General features: G+C 39.0%; 1 long non-coding RNA gene across 1 annotated transcript in view; it reads right to left on the reverse strand.

Annotated features, from left to right (window-relative positions):
- Positions 1 to 12,286: 12,286 nt before the first annotated feature.
- Positions 12,287 to 18,007, reverse strand: part of LOC144984127 (uncharacterized) — a 48,836-nt gene continuing 43,115 nt past the window's right edge. Inside the window, exons 3-4 of the long non-coding RNA XR_013647793.1 lie at positions 16,746 to 16,783; positions 12,287 to 13,960 (exon numbers count right to left, since the gene is read on the reverse strand). This is a non-coding gene — a long non-coding RNA (uncharacterized LOC144984127). The remainder of the gene's footprint in view (positions 13,961 to 16,745; positions 16,784 to 18,007) is intronic.

Raw genomic sequence — 18,007 nt, forward strand, 5'->3', positions numbered from 1 at the left:
ACCAGCCGGAGCAACCACAGACTGCCTCACTGGAGGCCCCAACCCGCCAAACGTCCAAGGTCCAGTACTGATAGTGGACCCTCCCCCTTTTCCAGGCAGCCCCCCTGATAGGGCCAACCAGCCTGCCTACCTGCCCCCCCAGACCCTGCGGCCTTGGTAGGTGTCGCCCAGATCAAAACGCGGGCCCCAAGAAAGTTGCCCCGCCCTGTCCCGTCCCAGGGCCAGGTAATGAGTGATCCCAGCCCCAGGTGCAAATGGGCAGGGCCCTCTCAACCCCCCTCAAGCACAGGTAAAAAGACAACCCCTAAGCCTAGCTAGACCCCCACTCAATCTCCCCAACCACGCCCCCCCTAGACCCGACCCCGGAAGACCCTTGAGGCACCCCTGCCTGCCCCACCCAGGCAAAGTACCTGACCCCTCGGGCCGACACCCCACCGCCCTCATCCACGGCAAACAGACAAGGAGCAGCGACGCCCAGGTACCCCACCCCCTAAATCATAAAGTTAGTTCTGGGAAACCAGAGAGACTGAATTCTTTCCAAGTTACTTGAACTTTGGGCTGAGATTTTTTCCAAGCTGATATGATCAAACAGCAAATTCCTGGATTGACTTATATTTTTGTTTTTCTTATTTTTCCAGTTTAGTAGAATTGTTTTTTTTTTTTTGCTATACAAAGTGTTATAGAAAAAGCCATAGATATCTTCCTCTGTATCGATGGCACTCATGTCACCAAGCACACAAACTGACGGTGAAGCCGGGATTGAAACATTAAGGCATTTTGATAGATTAGCACATACCTGTTGCCAGAAAGCTCGGACAGATGTGCAGAACCACAGTGCATGCATGCAACTGTCGGGTAGATTACTATCACAGTGCTCACAAATGTCTGAGTTACTGACACCCATCTTGAACATCCTCTGTCCAGTGTGGTAAATTCTGTGAAGAGTTTTGAATTGGATTAGTTGAAAGTTTGGACTTTTTGTCAGTTGAAAGGTGTTCAGACAAATTTCTGACCAGAAGCTTTGATCTGTGCTGATGCTCAAATCTGCATCCCATTTTGTTATCGGAATTGAAATATTATTTTCTAAGTTGCATAAGAGTTTGTATATTTTGGAGAGAGTTTTCTTCGTTGCAAAATTAAGTGCTCTGGATTTTAAGAGCAATTCGGACACCATGCTCACTAATTTGTTTTTAAGGCAAATATAACATCACCAATTTCCCGAAGGAAATACCTAATACTAAATATGAACATTTTGCAAAGTCTTTTGATGAATCCTCTTTGTTCTGATAAGAAAACTTGGATGCTTTATAACAAATATATTAAAATACATTTAACTTGAAAAATGATTTAAACACAATGCATTGGGGTCTTTATTCGCCAATCCAGAGTCATCTGGGAAATTTCGAGGGCACTGGATTTTGTAATTGTAGATTTGGACAGATCTACAAAATGCACTATGTAGTGAGTATTGAGGACATTCGGACACATTCTTCTTAAAATCATTTCTACACCAGGAAGCACAACCAGAATCAAACCATACATAAGGCTCTCTGGATTATGAGACACACTGTTATTTTTAGAAAACTTGATGCTTTTAAGTGAGCCTTTTGCAGAAAATGTGGTCTACCTTTGCTTTTTTCCTTCTGTGTGGCTTCATTTATGAGCACACCAAATATCCTGTTAGCAGCTGATGACTTGGGTTATTGGATTATGAATGTGAATACAGGATAATCCAGTTTCCTTTATTTGAAGCTGGTCATCCAATATAAGACACCAAATCAACGTGTAGATTTTTGGTCTAAAAGTCAAGACTTCCAAGCAGACATCTATTCTTTATCGAATATGTTGTATAGTTTTACATCTTTGATTTGCAAACAAGATGCAACTAACTGAAGTAACATGAGACCTCTAGCACTGCATATCCAAAACAACTGCAATTTCTTCCTTACAGAAAACAAATGCCATGCAAACCAATATTTACAATGGCTGTGCTTTTATAGTAAATTTACAATACCGGTAATCAGATTACTCTTATCTGATTTCTGGGAAAACATAACAAGATCATTGACAGTTATACAGAGGAGATTCGCCATATGAACTTCCTTTGTTTTCCTATATTTATGTAAACATGTGATATAATGGGGACATGATTTTTTAATTTTATTTATGACCATTGAATCGTTACTTGTGGAGCAGCCTTGTTGCCTGTGTTCCAGAGAATATGAACAGCCAACCTATCCATTTATGCCTTTTTTTTTAAAGAAATGGGTGGAAACACAGACCTGAAAAATCAACTTTATGAAACCCAACAACAAACTAAAAAGGCAGGATTGAATCAGACAAATCTTCTCAGTCTGAAAGCTTCCCAAGGTTGGATAGACAGTTACTGTTAAACCCATCCATATTCAGAACCCACTGAATCGCTTTTGGGGTCACAGGACTGCTGGATGAAGGCGAGGTAACCTGAACAGTTTGCTGGTCTGTTGCAGGCTACACATTCACAAATACACATAGGGGCAATTTAAACTCACCAATAACCTAAAAACATATCTTTGGACTGTGGGAGGAAGCCTGGAGAAAACCTATGCATGCAAACATGCAAAGTCAACACAGAAAAGTCCTAGCTGAGATCTGAACCAGGGCCTTCTCACTGTGAAGCCAGAGTGCTGACCACTGCTCCACCGTGCAGTGGTCAGCATGTGGTTTAAGACCACCACTTTTCATCAAAAAGAAGATAAAAATTGCATCTTTGTTGAAGACTTTTGAGGATTTTCATCCGTTTCTTTCACTAAATTTACCACCAAACGTAAAATGGGAGCAAAGGTTTTTTGCTCTAACTGGATCGCATGCAGCACTCTCTTCTGTTAGTTAAGACTATCAATTTAAAGCAACCAGTTTTATCCTTTACAATTGAAATGGTCCAGACTACTTAGCTTGTTTTGTGTTATCAGTAGCTTGCAGTCCTGTTCACTAATAGTCTAGATTGTGAAAGGGTGTTTACTTTCTGGGCAGCCATGCCAGTGAAATTAAGGACTCAGTAAAATGTGACTTTAAAGTCATCTCAGTGTCAGGAAGGTTTACAATTCCTAGATGGAAGATTAAACTTCTAGGGCAGCTCATGTCTGATTGCACTTTAGCATACAGGAAGTCTGTAGATGTATCAGAATAAACCAGAGCAGAGAGCTTGTGGTCCACTGATTGTAGTTTCTGCATCACAAGCTGTTTCAAATTACTCAATTTTTTGTGTTGGATTCTCTGCCTAAAGTCATGAATTGCAACCACAGGCTCTTTAGATTTTGGCAATCTTATTTTGAAAGTTGTCAATAAATTTAGTTCACTGACAACAGTAGAAAAAAAGGAAATATTTCAATCTTATTGGAGTTTGTACTCACTAAGACTTGAGCAAAGGAGCCAAAAAGGTAGACACTAGAGTTCAAAATTTCCTAAATGAAATACATAACAAGTAAACTGTGAGAAAAAAAATACCATAAGACCGAAACTGCAAAAAAATAAGATTCCTCGAGTCAAAAAGGTTTTATCCATGAGCGATGGCTTGTTTATTTTAATGTTCAATGAAATATATTTTAATTAAGAAAGGTCTTTAAAGTTTCCAGTCCCTTTAAAACAAGTAAACAAGCCTGTAACTCCTCATGGTCTCTCCTTCATGGGGAAATTCCTGTTACCACCAACCCAACCACCGTCTGCACATGTAATCTCTAAACTGAAAGCTGTCACCGCTGACGACCCTGTTGCTGATTGAGATGCCAATTAGAGAGTGAGGCTCTCAGCTACTTCTCATATCTTTTATATCTCCTGGGAACAGCAACAGTTTTGAGCCCTGTGCTGCAGGAGCTTTGTTTTCCAGATATCCCGCCTTCCTCTGTCCATCTGAACAGTCTCCTGTGTGTGTGTGGATGGGTGGGTGTGTGTGCGTGCGTGTGTGTGTGTGGCTTCATCTCTCCAGACCAGCCCTAACCAGGATGAGCCGGAAGCAGAAAATTGATTGATGGAAGCAAGAATTATGATGTGAGCTCGATTAATGACTTGATTTCTCATTTAGGATTCAGGGCGTTGCTCAGCTGCTGAAAGGATCCTGCTTGTAAATGGAGCATCGTTAACAGCTTGAAGCTTTTTTGTGACGTCCTTTCTGTGCTACTTTCAGTGACTTGTAACCTGTTTGTGTTTTCTATGGTGGCCCCTGAAGTGCAAATCATATCAACAAATCTAAAATATTTTAAAGATCATAACAAAAGCAAAACAAATAACAATAATTTAAAAAAATTACATTTTAAAAATCAATGAAAAAATCCGGAAACCAAATTATTATTATAACACAGTCTTGGTTCCTCCACCTTTTATATTTTTGTTTCTCAGCTGAATCAAATGAGCAGACATGTTCATGATGTGTGTGAAGAACAGGACACATGTTCAAGCGCGAACACAAAGAACTCTCCAGCATAGTCAAAGCATGTGTCGTGTTTTCTGTGTGGTCTTCTCCTCAGCTGCTGACAGAAGAGGAAGAGCCCTGAGAGGTTCAGTTCAGAAGCTTCAGCTCAAACATGGGCGGGCGGGACAGGAACTTACTTCACAAATAAACTAAAACAATAATGACAGTGACTATAGTCGCACATGACAAATGCTAAATCATAATGAGCATGAAATAATGGAAAACAGAAGGATAACAGAGCAGCTGATACAGAAAACCACCAACTGGTTAAAAAGTCATGAGGTCATGAACAACAAAGAAGCTCAAGGTGACAATGTGACAAGAACCAGCTATGATTGTAAACCGGAAAGCAGAAGTTACCAGAAAAGCAAAGAAGCTAAAATTCAGATGAACAAAGCCCCCCACCTACCCACCCACATACACACACCTCTCTTGCCTTCAGAGGCTTTTCGATAAGATACTGCTGGAGTGTAGTTGATATTTTTTTAACTTAGAGTGGAGCCACAATCTGCAATGAGGAGTAGGTTGTCATTCTTGTTGTTCCTCCACCAGGTTCCTGCTTGCATTTCCCCTCATTCTTAAGGTGTTCTATTGTTCTGTGCTGCTCTGTGCTGCTCTGTGTTGCTGGTTGTTCGGTAGCCGGTTAACTACCTCAGACTAGTCGAGCTTTATTCTGTGGTGCTTCTGGCTCCTTAGAAATAAATAAAAAAAATCTTACCCCATCAGCAAATTTTATTTAAATAAGCAAAAAAAATCTGCCAATTGGGCAAACAAAATGGTCCAGAATTCTTATTTTAAGAAAACATTCCAGTCACTAAGACATATTTTCTTAAACTTAGTTTATGTTGCTATGAAAAAAACGTTTTAACAAGAATATTTTTCTACTAAGATAGAAAATAAAACATTTTTTTCTCAAAACAACTGTCTTTTACTTCAGTTTTTTCAGTGCACAGACCCCTCTGTGACAGGTGGGAACTGGGGGCCACAGGCTGGTGGAGGAAAGGCTTCACAGAGGAGTGGTCAGCGCTCTAAAAAACCAGAACCTCTCTGTTTATATTCACTGATGATGAAAAGCAGCTTGAACTTAAGACCCACTACAATGAACTTTGGGTTTTGTAGTGTCTTTAACCCATTATTGTGGCATTTGTCTTATGATGGAGGACGTATTTAGACAAAACAAAGATTATCAATCAATCAATAAAACTTTATTTATAAAGCACTTTTCATATGACAGAATAACACAAAGTGCTTTACATTAAATCAAAACAAAATAAATAATATCAAAACAAGCATGAAGATTAAAATAAACAAAAACAAAAAATAAATAAAAATAGAAATAGGGCCCCCTCCCTGTACCTACACAACCCCCCCTTCCTACCCATCTCCCGCCCCCTAAGTGACAGGGAAAGACAGTGAAAATTGAGTAATGAGAAATAGGCTGGGCACGAAAACGCTGATAATTGGAACCTCCCTCTCTGTGAACAGCTGCATGACCAGCCAAATGCAGCATCACTGGCGGGGACCGCTCCCCCACTGCTTTGAGGTGATGCAGGTTCCCATCCAGTGGCTGAACAGCATCCGACCCAGGGGGAGAGGTCCCAACTGAGGAAGCACCGGAAAAAAATAAATAAATGAAAAATATAAAAGAGAAAAAACAGTAAACATATTGATAAAAGCAATAAACAATAAAACAGTGAAATAAGATAAATTTAAATTAAAATAACACATTAAAATCTAGTGTAAGTTCATAAAACAAGATAAAATGGAAAAAATAAAAATAAATAAATAAATAAAACAAATAAATAAATAAATAGTGCTGGTAAAAATTAGTTAAAAGCCAGGTTAAAAAGATGGGTCTTTAGCCTTTTCTTCAAAACTTCAATGCTCTCTGCGGCTCTCAGGTCCTCTGGCAGACTGTTCCATAAACGGGGACCATAGTGCTGAAAAGATGCTTCTCTGTCAACCCGTTCTGGTTTTTACAGTCGCAATGGTTGACAGACCAGTGCCAGAGGATCTCAGGGTCCGCGAGGGTTCAGACCTTACTAAAAGATCTGATAAATAAGAAGGCGCAAGACCGTTAATACATTTAAAAACGGTTAAAAGTGTTTTATAATCAATCCTGAAGCATATGGGGAGCCAATGCAGGGATTTTAAAATTGGGGTCATGTGAGCTCGCCTCCTGGTCTTTGTAAGAACTCGTGCAGCGGAATGAGAAGCTGAAGGTTCCTAATGTTGGTTTTTGGAAGACCAGCAAGCAGGGCGTTACAATAATCAACTTTACTCATGATAAAAGCATGCATTAGCATCTCCATACTAGTAAAAGAGAGTAGTGGGCAGACCCTAGCCAGATTTCTAAGATGATAAAAACCAGTTTTAACCACCTGTTTTATATGGGGGATAAAAGTTAGCTTAGAGTCGAAGATAACACCCGGGTTACTGACTGTTTCTGAATGACTTAATGAAAGTTCTTTTAACTTCAGAAAACTGTTTCTCTCTCTTAGTTTCAGAACAGATAACTAAAATGTCATTTCTTCATATTTTTCTTCATATTCTTCATATTTTCTTTTCTTAAATTGAGGTGCAGATTAAAATAATGCCAATGTAAAAAGCTTGTAGTTGTCACATAAAAACTATGGGTTGTGCAGGGGAGTAAGCTAGCGGGAGACTGTTCAAACAAAGGGTTGATAGTGAATCAGCGCAGGCTCACACCACACCAATGGTCCCGCCTACAACTCAGAGGTGAAATTAAAATGAACTACTGCTGCTCTGCAGAAACTGTGTCCTGGAAAACAACACAGGTTTTGTTTATTTTGTCTAACAACAGCATAATCACAATTAAAAGAACACTGGGAACACTTAAGATAGATCAAAAAATGTTCAGAGTGGGTCTTTAAAGATGTGGGCATGTCTTATCAAACCACAGATCTTTGCTTCTTTCCTATTATGCGTCATCATTACACATCTCAACTACTGATCCTTTGCAGAAAGTCTTCAAGTTCACTTTGAGCATAAATCCCTATAAAACCAAACTTCTAGTGTTGAGAAATGCTTGTATTTGACGTCATTTATGGTTTTAAACTGGCCATTTTTTTGGTTTTGTACTTTAGGAGTTCAGTTTTTTGAGAAACACAAATGTTTGTTTTATAAGTTAGTCATTAAAAGGGGTTACAGCCTCATTAACATAAATTTCTTCCTGCCAGTTTCAGGTAGAAAATAAACAGAAAAGTGAGAATGTGGAGTCAGGTCTGACTCCAACAGCAGTCAGAGAATTACAGTACATTTTCTGATTCTGTAATCTTTTGATAGAGTAGAAATGTGACATGAGAACTGAACGTTCAAGCTTCTGAATGATCTCAAAGTTCCTAACGGAACACTTTGTTCTCAGTCGGCTAGATTATTACTTTCACTGGTTAGATTTGATTCTGATAAATGTAAACCAAAGGGTGCAGCAAAGGGAGCAGAAAGTTTGAGTAGGAGGCGGCCGTGGATTCAGCTGCAGTGAAGCACAGATAAGTTCTGTCTTGCAGGTAACAGAGCCTTTTGTCTGCAGCGTTTGTTTAGAAATGTTTAAATCAGAGCAGAAAACTCTGAAACACAGAGAAGTACATGGTTGACATGTTTCTGCACAAGGTTGAATGGAATTCCTGAATGATCATGATTTTGTACTGAATCAAAATAAAAAGCAAATAGGAGATGTAAGTGGAAAACGTGAAGATATCATGAAAAAAAACTTTTAAATAAAAGTTTTCAATATAAAATAAAACTTATTTATTCCTTCTGCTTGTTTATTTCTGAAATAAACAGCTAAATTTTAAATGTAATTCAGTTAAATGGGGCTGTTAATCTCCCTAGAGGGGTGGTTGAGTCAGTGATGGTTTAACAACATGCCGTCATTTCCCAAAAGGCAACAACGCTTTAAATGTGTGGATGGACTACAGTTTAGCGACAAAAGTTCACTAGATTTTTTTCAAAAATTCAAATTTATGTGACTCAAACCATCAAAACAGTTGAGAATTGAATTCAAATAGCTTTGTGGGGAAAGAACCACCTTCTAACTCTTTGTTCAACAAATAAAAAAAAAAAACCTTTTGGCTTTTTCAGATCTTTCATAATCATCATCAGAAGTTCAGTAATAATGGGTCCAAAATAATGATGATCAGTGATCAGAAGGACAATGAGCACGCAGGTCCGGTGATCACCCTGACGCCGCTTTGCTTAGGGAGGCGGAAGGAAAACAAAGAAAGACCAAAAATGAGTGATCGTGAACAACTGACAGCTGTTTTCTATGTTTCCTTTCACTATTTCCACTGGCCCTGCCTCTAAAGCTAATCAAGACAAGTTTTTTTTTAGTTAAAGGGCCCATACCAGGGGTGCTCTTTACATCGATCGACCGGTCGATCTACAAGGACATGAGGCTAGATCACAGGCCAGCAAAGATAAATAACCAAAAAATTAAAAATATAATTTTTTTAAATCCGTCAGCAAATAAAAATAGAATAAAATTCTCCTCACCGAGAAGCATGTGACTTGATTGACATGCAGAACAGCCAATCGGACATCCTCTGATACATACAACACTGCACATGTGTGTGCATGACATACGATAGTCGCTGCTTTCGGTTTCTGCAATAAAACGCCTCATCTGTTAATACAAAAGTATCTCCTCACAAAGATTTGTACTCTTACTGTGTAGTTTTTGAAGTACCAATACATGAACAATGTTTTGTACTAATAATTCATTATACTATGTTTGCTAAACTGTATTTCGGTCTCAAAATAATACACACACACACACACATATATATATACATATATATATACATATATACATACATATATATATACATATATATATATACATATATATATATACACATATATACATATATATATACACATATATACATATATATATACACATATATATACACATATATACATATATATATACACATATATATACACATATATATATATATATATACACATATATATACACATATATATACACATATATATACACATATATATATATATATATACACATATATATACACATATATATACACATATATATATACATATACACATATATATATACATATATATACACATATATATATACACATATATATGTATTTATATATACATAATATATATATATAAATACAGTGGTGGACAAAATTGTTGGTACCCATCAGTTAAAGAAAGAAAGTCCACAATGCTCACTGAAATGACTTGAAATGTTCAAAAGTAACAATAAATAACAAAAAAAAAAACTAATGAAATACGGCTGGACAAAAATGATGGTATCTCCACAAAAGACTGAGAACTAATTGCCCAGGGGTTCATGATGATGAACTCAGGTATGTCTCACACAGGAGGGGTCTCACTCCCAGAAGGAACAAAAGCAGACAGTACCTTGGAATTTCACAGGCAAATTGCAACCTGGAGCAGGCAACAAGGAAAGCTGCTACAGCTAAATACCTCCAGCGAGTAAGGCAAGTCCTGAGAAGCCAGCTCAATGGCAAAGATAAGACCCGGGCAACAAACAGCTACGCACTGCCAGTTATCAGATACCCTGCAGGAATAATAAGATGGCCAAAGGAAGAGATAGAGACCACGGATGTTAAAACACGAAAGCTCCTCACCATGCAAATCCAGCACCCTGAGACTGTATGCTAGATGCAAGGAAGGAAGCCAAGGACTAGTGAGCGTGGAAGCCAGTATCCAGGATGAAACATCCAAGATGCATGAGTACATCAAGCCCAAGGCCCCAACTGACAGTGTGCTCGGTGAATGTTTCAGGCAATGGAGAGCAGAGGATACAGTGCTGGAGGACAGATCCTCATGGGAGGACAAACCCCTGCATGGGATGTACCACCGGACCATAACTGAAGTGGCTGATATCAAGAAGTCCTACCAATGGCTAGAAAGGGCTGGCCTACAGGACAGCACTGAAGCACTCATCCTGGCAGCTCAGGAACAAGCCCTGAGCACAAGAGCAATAGAGGCTCAGATCTACCACACCAGACAAGACCCAAGGTGTAGGCTCTGCAAAGAGGCGCCTGAAACAATCCAGCACATAACTGCAGGGTGTAAGATGCTGGCAGGGAAAGCATACATGGAGCGCCACTATCAAGTGGCTGGAAGAATATACAGGAACATGTGTGCAGAATATGAACTGGAAACCCAAAGGTCAAAATGGGAAACACCTCCGAAGGTGGTAGAGACTGAGAGGGTAAAGATCCTGTGGGACTTCCAGATCCAGACTGATAGGATGGTAATGGCGAACCAACCAGACATTGTAGTGGTGGATAAAGAACAGAGGAAAGCCGTTGTGGTGGATGTGGCAGTGCCAAGCGATGGAAGGATCAGGAACAAGGAACATGAGAAACTGGAGAAATACAAGGGACTCAGAGAACAACTGGAGAAAGCCTGGAAAGTGAAGGTGACAGTGGTGCCTGTGGTCATTGGAGCACTCGGGGCAGTAACCCCCAAGCTGGAGGAGTGGCTACAACAGATACCTGGAAAGACCTCAGACCTCTCAGTCCAGAAAAGCGCAGTGCTAGGAACAGCTAAGATACTACGCAGGACCCTCAAGCTCCCAGGCCTCTGGTAGAGGACCCGAGCTTGGAGGAGAAACCACCCGCGGAGGGTGAGAGGGGCGTTTTTATTTATTTTAGATATATATATATATATATATATATATATATACACACATCAAAAGTAGCTCACGTGCCAAAAGAGTGTGTACACCCCTGATTTATACCATGTTATTTTTAAGCCTTTTATGGTAAATAATATCCATGTATATGATATAATAAATTACCTTTGGCACACTAAAAAACAAACCGCCTTCCTCTGTCCATCTCAACAGTCTCCTATGAGTGTGTGTGTGTACGTGTGTTTGTGTGTGCGTGTGTGTGTGGCTTCATCTGTCCAGACCAGCCCTAACCAGGATGAGCAGGAAGCATAAAATTGATTGATGGAAGCAAGAATTATGATGTGAGCTCGATTAATGACTTGATTTCTCATTTAGGATTCAGGGCGTTGCTCAGCTGCTGAAAGGATCCTGCTTGTAAATGGAGCATCGTTAACAGCTTGAAGCCTTTTGTGACATCCTTTCTGTTCTCCTTTCAGTGACTTGTAACCTGTTAGTGGTTAAGTGTTTTCTATGGTGGCCCTGAAGTGCAAATCATATCAACAAATATAAAATGTTTTAAAGTTCAAAACAAAAGCAAAAAAAATTACGATTTAAAAAAATTACATTTTAAAAATCAATTAAAAAAATCTGGGACCAAATAATTATTCCAAAAAACTGAAACAAAATAAAAAATTAATTTCCATAAATGAAAATGACATGAAATTGAAATACACTTAGAAAATCCATATCAATCTGAAGTTCTTTCATATATGTCATCAAAAAATTGCTATACATGAAAAAAAAAGACACAAAAACACTTTTCTCACTGGAGTGGGTCTTTAAGCGATACTGGAAATGCTCTGTACAAATCATAAATCTTTTATTGGTGTGCCGAAATTGAAGACGCAAACTTTAAAAATCTAATTTTGGTTGCACTTCAGGGCCACCGTAGTTTTCCTGATGGCTCCACACAGTATCTTCGGCTCTGAGTCCACATTTCCCAGCATCTGGGTCCGGATCTGAACCGAGGTCCGCTAGTTAGTGGCCCCTGGGATGGACCCTTTAAATAAAATTCTATATTTGGTTTTAGATATTGAAGCTAAACATTGATCATATCACAAACTGTATGTTTTAATGTCTGATGCACAGTTTAATTGCATTAGACTGAAATGAATGGAGACTCACTTCTTTTTGTGTGTGTGTAGGTGGATGGTTATTAGTTGAACTGACTTGATTCTAGTATTTTTCTTTTAAAAGCAGCTTCAAACAGGAAGTGACAGCTGCCATTTGAGGTTATTTTCACTGGTGGTGATGCTACATATGTCCATACCAAGTCAAAATCCCTGATTGCTCAAAGTTCAACTTGGTTTAACCTCTGATGCACGCTCAATGGCCTGGTTTTGTACGGTCGTAGAAACTTCACAAAATGTGGATTTACGTACATTTACATATACTTTTAAAAGAAGGTGAAGAGTGTGATTGCTACATCAGAGCTGCATAGTGTTTGAGGCCACCATACAGTAATAAGACCAGTCCTGAATTTTTCCAAAGAGAAACCTCAGTTTCCTTGGATTTTAGCTGATATTTCTAAGCTGTGTGCATTTGTCAGACTGGTGCTGTGATGCACCACAGCGACGTGCTTTTACACCTTTCCTCTCAATCAATCATTGACCTGCAGAGATATGAGGAACAAAACCTAAAGCTGCTGTGTTTAATGAAAAAACAGAAGCTCTTTGTGTTTTTGACTCAGCTTGAACCTCTTGCGTGTGAAACTACCTTCTGAAGAAGGTTGCGTTCTTCAGTGTGGGGGGTCTGTCCACGCATTCTGGGAAATGTGGGAAAAAATTGTTGGAATGCATTCAAGAGTCACAGATAAGAGAGTTGAATTTGCAGATAACGAGATACCCTGAAACACCTCTGAAAGCTGTCTGAGTTCTTGAAGAAAATGAAAGGCTAACATTCATTTCCTCCCGAGACGTGGAAATTGAACCTCTTCTCCACGGTTACAGAGACAAGCGAGCCTGAAGGGGTGGCAAATGGGAATTACCCACTTTTGAACGTGTTCTCTGTGCTAAACTTTCAAAATATGCGGTCATTTTTTTCACAAATCCACGCATTTCAAAAAAAGTATTTTTTTTCTACAACATTTGATGCGTTGCTGACAGCATGTTTGACTACAAAAGCAGCTTCGAGTCCAACTTCTTCACACTGACGGTTGCTCTGCTGCCATGCAAGGGGCCAACCTGTGATGTGGAGCATCGTGGGGTTTGTCGTCTTGCCCAAACCAACCAAACCTTGTGATTAGAGGTCAACTACTCTGCCTCCACCCCACAGCCTCTGACCCCACCTTTTAGAATAGTACAATGATAGATAAGCAATGAGAGGAAAACTTGGAAACCTGACAACAGAGGGGTGTGTCTGTCCTGGAGCTGAGTGTCTTCCATACTTAATGAAAACAGGTAGCAAACATAAATAGTTGCATGTTAATGACACTTGCCATGGCTGTCAGAAGGAGTAAGCAGTGCCACCTGCCTCTCAGGGGCTCGTAATATCCCTGCCTTGGCACAGAAGGCAGCAGCTCTCTCATCATGACAGGTGTGTCTGAACGGGGAAAGTCAGAAAACACGCTGGATAGGAGGGGCAGTCCTCAGAACCAGAGCGGATTTAAAGTAACAGTAATTTTGAAAAACCTGAGCCAGAATGAGAATAAAACATGAAGAAGACTTTCACAGAAGGGAAAACCCAACAGAGCAGCCATCCATTCCTCGTTTCTTTTTTTAAGAAGTGGTTACCACTTTTTGCGTCTCTCTGTGTCTGGCGGGGGCTGTGGTGGGTGTCGTCAGCTCACTTGCCTGAACTGCTTGTTCCTGTGAAAGGAAACAGACTGTAATGCGTAGATTCTTCTGAAGACGAGCTGTGGTTTCTCATCGCAGCACGCTCTAGTTTTCTCTTTTCTATTTGGTTTTTGGTTCATTCAGGTCCATTTCTCTAGCTTTAATTTTTGACCTTCTGCTTTATCACTTTAAATGGTAAACCTTGACTTTTGGAACTTCTGTAACATTTTTAAATATTTTGACTCAAATTTTAAAACTATTGTTGAATTCACAGGGGCTAATATTTTATGCAGATTCTCAGGGGACCTGAAGACCATCTAATAAAGATCTTTGACTTTGTAAAGATTGGAGATATCTCCATTTTTCCTTTTTTTTTAGGTTGTGCTCCTTTATAATGAGATTTCATAAAAATAAAGCAGTCTAGGGTGTTGGAATTGTGTTTTCTTTAACACACTTTCACATATTTGTCTACTTTACTATTGCAAGACCCCGCTTGTCTAAGACACCCTTAGTTAATCATGTTACAGACCATAAATCAGCAAACATGATAAGGAGAAGAGAGTATTCTGGGTTTTCAGGCATTTGTTGTTGTTAAAAAAAGTCTGTAGCATAAACAAATTAGAAATACGTTTGATTTCAGATAGAATATTCAAAAGCTTTTTATCGGTTTGAAAACATTTTAAGAATGGTGTTGGACCAAATTGATGGAAAATGTGAAGCAGAGCAACAGAAACAATTTAAATATCGTAAATTTAAGGGTTTAATTCAGGAGTTTGGTTCTTAACATAGCTTTGTAGCATAAAATATGGAAGAGTAGACTTTGCAAGCTAAATCACGAGTAGCAGACTTTACAGTCTTACTGATTATAATCAGCTATATTGCAAAAACCTCACTTTTCGGAGAAACAGAAACAAGACGTCTGTTGTAGAAACCAGGTCAAACAGATTTGATCAAACTCATGTCTCACTTTAAGTTCATCATTATCCTGGAAATGAAACCAAAAGTTTCCATTTTTGATTCGAAGACATTTCTACATGAAGTTAGAACGCATGAATTAAACATTTCATTATTCATTTGACCAAATGAATGTAGTTTAAAATATTCTTAAGGATTGTTATCAAACCTTTTTAGGAAAGATTTCTGTTGAACTCAAGTGGATCCTCAGCAAAACAGTCTCATTGAACACTCCCTCTTAGCACTCAGTTGTACATCACATCATACATCTCATGGTACATTCCGACATACGTCACATCAAATTTCAAATTGTACATCCAAAAGTACACAGCACATCTTGACCTACGACACGTTGTACATTGCATTGTAAGTCACGTCGTATGTCACATTTTGCATTACATCAACATCACATTGTAAATCCCGTGGGTGCTCTTTTTGTTGTTTTGCTATAGAAAAGTCCTCTCTGAGGTGACTTCAGATTGATCTACAGGCTTTTCTGACTCACAGCAGAAGGAAGTTGAGTTCTCCTGGTTAAATATCTTCATATTTGGAATTGAGAAACACATGCAAACACAAAAAATCAGCTTTTCTCTTACAGTTGTGTGTATGAGAAAAGTAATATGCTTCTTGTGGATGATAACTCAATTTTGATGAATGATTTATTTCATAATGTCAAGATCACAAAGTGAGTTTCTGTTCCATTTAGTGAAGTGTTGGATTAAAATGACCAGATTAATCCTGCAGGAAGCTCCTGAATGCAGCTCAGTTCTTATTTCACAAAGTGGGAGACAATTTGAATAATCCAGCCCAGCTAAATTAAAAAGACACACCCAGAGCACTAACAAACACAGGTTGTCATGACAACAATCCATGCTCCACCATCTGTCTCAGAATTTATTGATAATAATATTTCTTGTTTTTCTTTACTCTTCCAGAACAAAAAGAGGTACTCTTCCAACAATGTGTTCTCCTTCCTCTCCTCTGCTGTGTAAAGCCTTGGGATGAAGAACTGAGCAGTTCCAGATGGAGGTGTTATTCTCAAGCAGGTGGCTCAACTTTCTATCAATCTTTCAAAGCAGAAGTGTCACTGGTGACATAGCGAGCACCCGTTTCACATTGCGCATGATCACATGACTTACCAAATTAAGCTTCGTTACATCTTACCGTTATTGACGACCATTTCCGCCAGTTTTGAATTCAGGGCGGGGCTATTAATACAATAAGTCAGCTATTACAAAGAGGCAGAATTCCTCCTGCCTTTGTGGGTTTTAGAAAGGAGAAGACTTTGGTTGCATCGTTGCCATGGTTGCATTGCTTTATAAACAGGGAGAGAGATTTAGGTGAATTTGGTAGGATATTTTATCTACTGACATTTGGAATCAGACATTTAGAAAAATAACATTGCGATGCGCATGCAGGTTTGGACTGGAAATCTAAAGAAGACAGAGGATTAACATCAGCTCAAACTGGATTTATGGTCAAGTTTTCTCCAGATAGATTAGCTGTGTTTTGCACATTTGCTCAGTTTTTTTTCACAGCCTTGTAGAAGGATGAAGTTTTTAAAAATCCTAAGACACAAACAGTCCTAAGACACAAACCGCATCCTGTCAAAGAAGGATTTGTGATTTCTTAAATTTTGATCCCTGCAGTCTACTGAACTACAAATCATTAGCCTCCCAGCCCTGCTAATGAGCACCAACATCCGTCTAAAACATGTCTAAAGCAGAACGGAACAACCAGTACAGTTAGACTGATCATTCACTCATTTTTGTGCACGTGAAAATGGAAACAGAAAAAAATGGGCAGTTATGTAAGTGTAATGCTGCTGTAATCTGTTCCAGCTCACACAAAAAGGAGTTTGTACCTGAGATTATGGAGGAAAACAGCAGACTGTGCCAGGATCTGCAGGAGAGCAAACACAACAGCAGATTACAGAAAAAACACTTTGGTCGAACTGTAAAAATAAAAATGTCAGAGCAGAAATAAACAAAAACAGTCTCCAGTTTAGGAAAATATTAAAACCAGAAAGGATGAGCTTGACAGACACTTTCAAAACAAACATTTTTATCAGCTGTTGTCACTTATGACAGCTCAGTCATTTTTCCATGACCTGTCACTTCCCTGAAACCTTTTCATTACCTCAACCAATGTGCCAAACCTTCAATCTGGAGTTTAATCTGATATTCAGCAAGAGAGTAAATAGACTGATTCACAAAAGAAAAATGTTCACTAAGTACACACCTCAAAGAATTTTTAGCTAATGGAGCATCTAAGAAAAATAAGTTTATTTTGTTTTGTCTAAAAACTGAAATACTTGTCTCCTAAAAGAATTATAGTCCTTACATTTTAAAATATTTAGTGTTGTCTTCAGTGAATGAAAAAGTAAAAATTTTCCAACTTTATAAGTTTTGGTTTTGTTAAAAGAAAAGATGCAAAACTCAAATTTTTGATGAAGATTTGGTTTCATTCAAAAAGAAGGAAAACAGCACCATCTTGTGGACAAATATTACAACTACATTTTGAACTTTTCAAATTTAGGACCGATACCTCTGAATGTTCCATCTTTCAGTCCATATTCTGCACACGTTTTTGTTTAATATTTTTCTGTATATTATTCCATCCACTTGATTATGGTGCTCCATGTATGCTTACCCTGCCAGCATCTTACATCCTGCAGTCATGTGTTGGATTGTTTTAGGGGCCTCTTTGCACAGCCTACACCTTGGGTCTTGTCTGGTGTGGTAGATCTGAGCCTGTATCACTCTGGTGCTCAGGCCTTGTTGCTGAGCTGCCTGTAGACCGGCTCTTTGTAGCCATAGGAACTTCATGATACCAGCCACTTCAGTTATGGTCCGGTGGTACATCCCATGCAGGTGTTTGTCCTCCCATGATGATCTGTTTTGCAGCAGCGCATCCTCTGCCCTCCATTGCCTGAGGATCTCACTGAGCACATCATTGGTTTTGTGCCTGATGGATCTTAGATGTTTCATCCTGGTTAGTTGCTCTCACTCTTATTATGTTTATGATTCTCTTCAAGTTTGATGCTCCACCAGAGGCCTGAGGCCTGAGATTTCTGTGCAGCATCCTAGCAGTTCCAACTCTGAACAGAAACCTTGGATGTTGTTC

Source organism: Oryzias latipes, chromosome 15, assembly GCF_053564925.1.
Source record: "Oryzias latipes strain Hd-rR chromosome 15, Olatipes_Hd-rR_3.1".
Lineage (NCBI taxonomy): Eukaryota > Metazoa > Chordata > Actinopteri > Beloniformes > Adrianichthyidae > Oryzias > Oryzias latipes.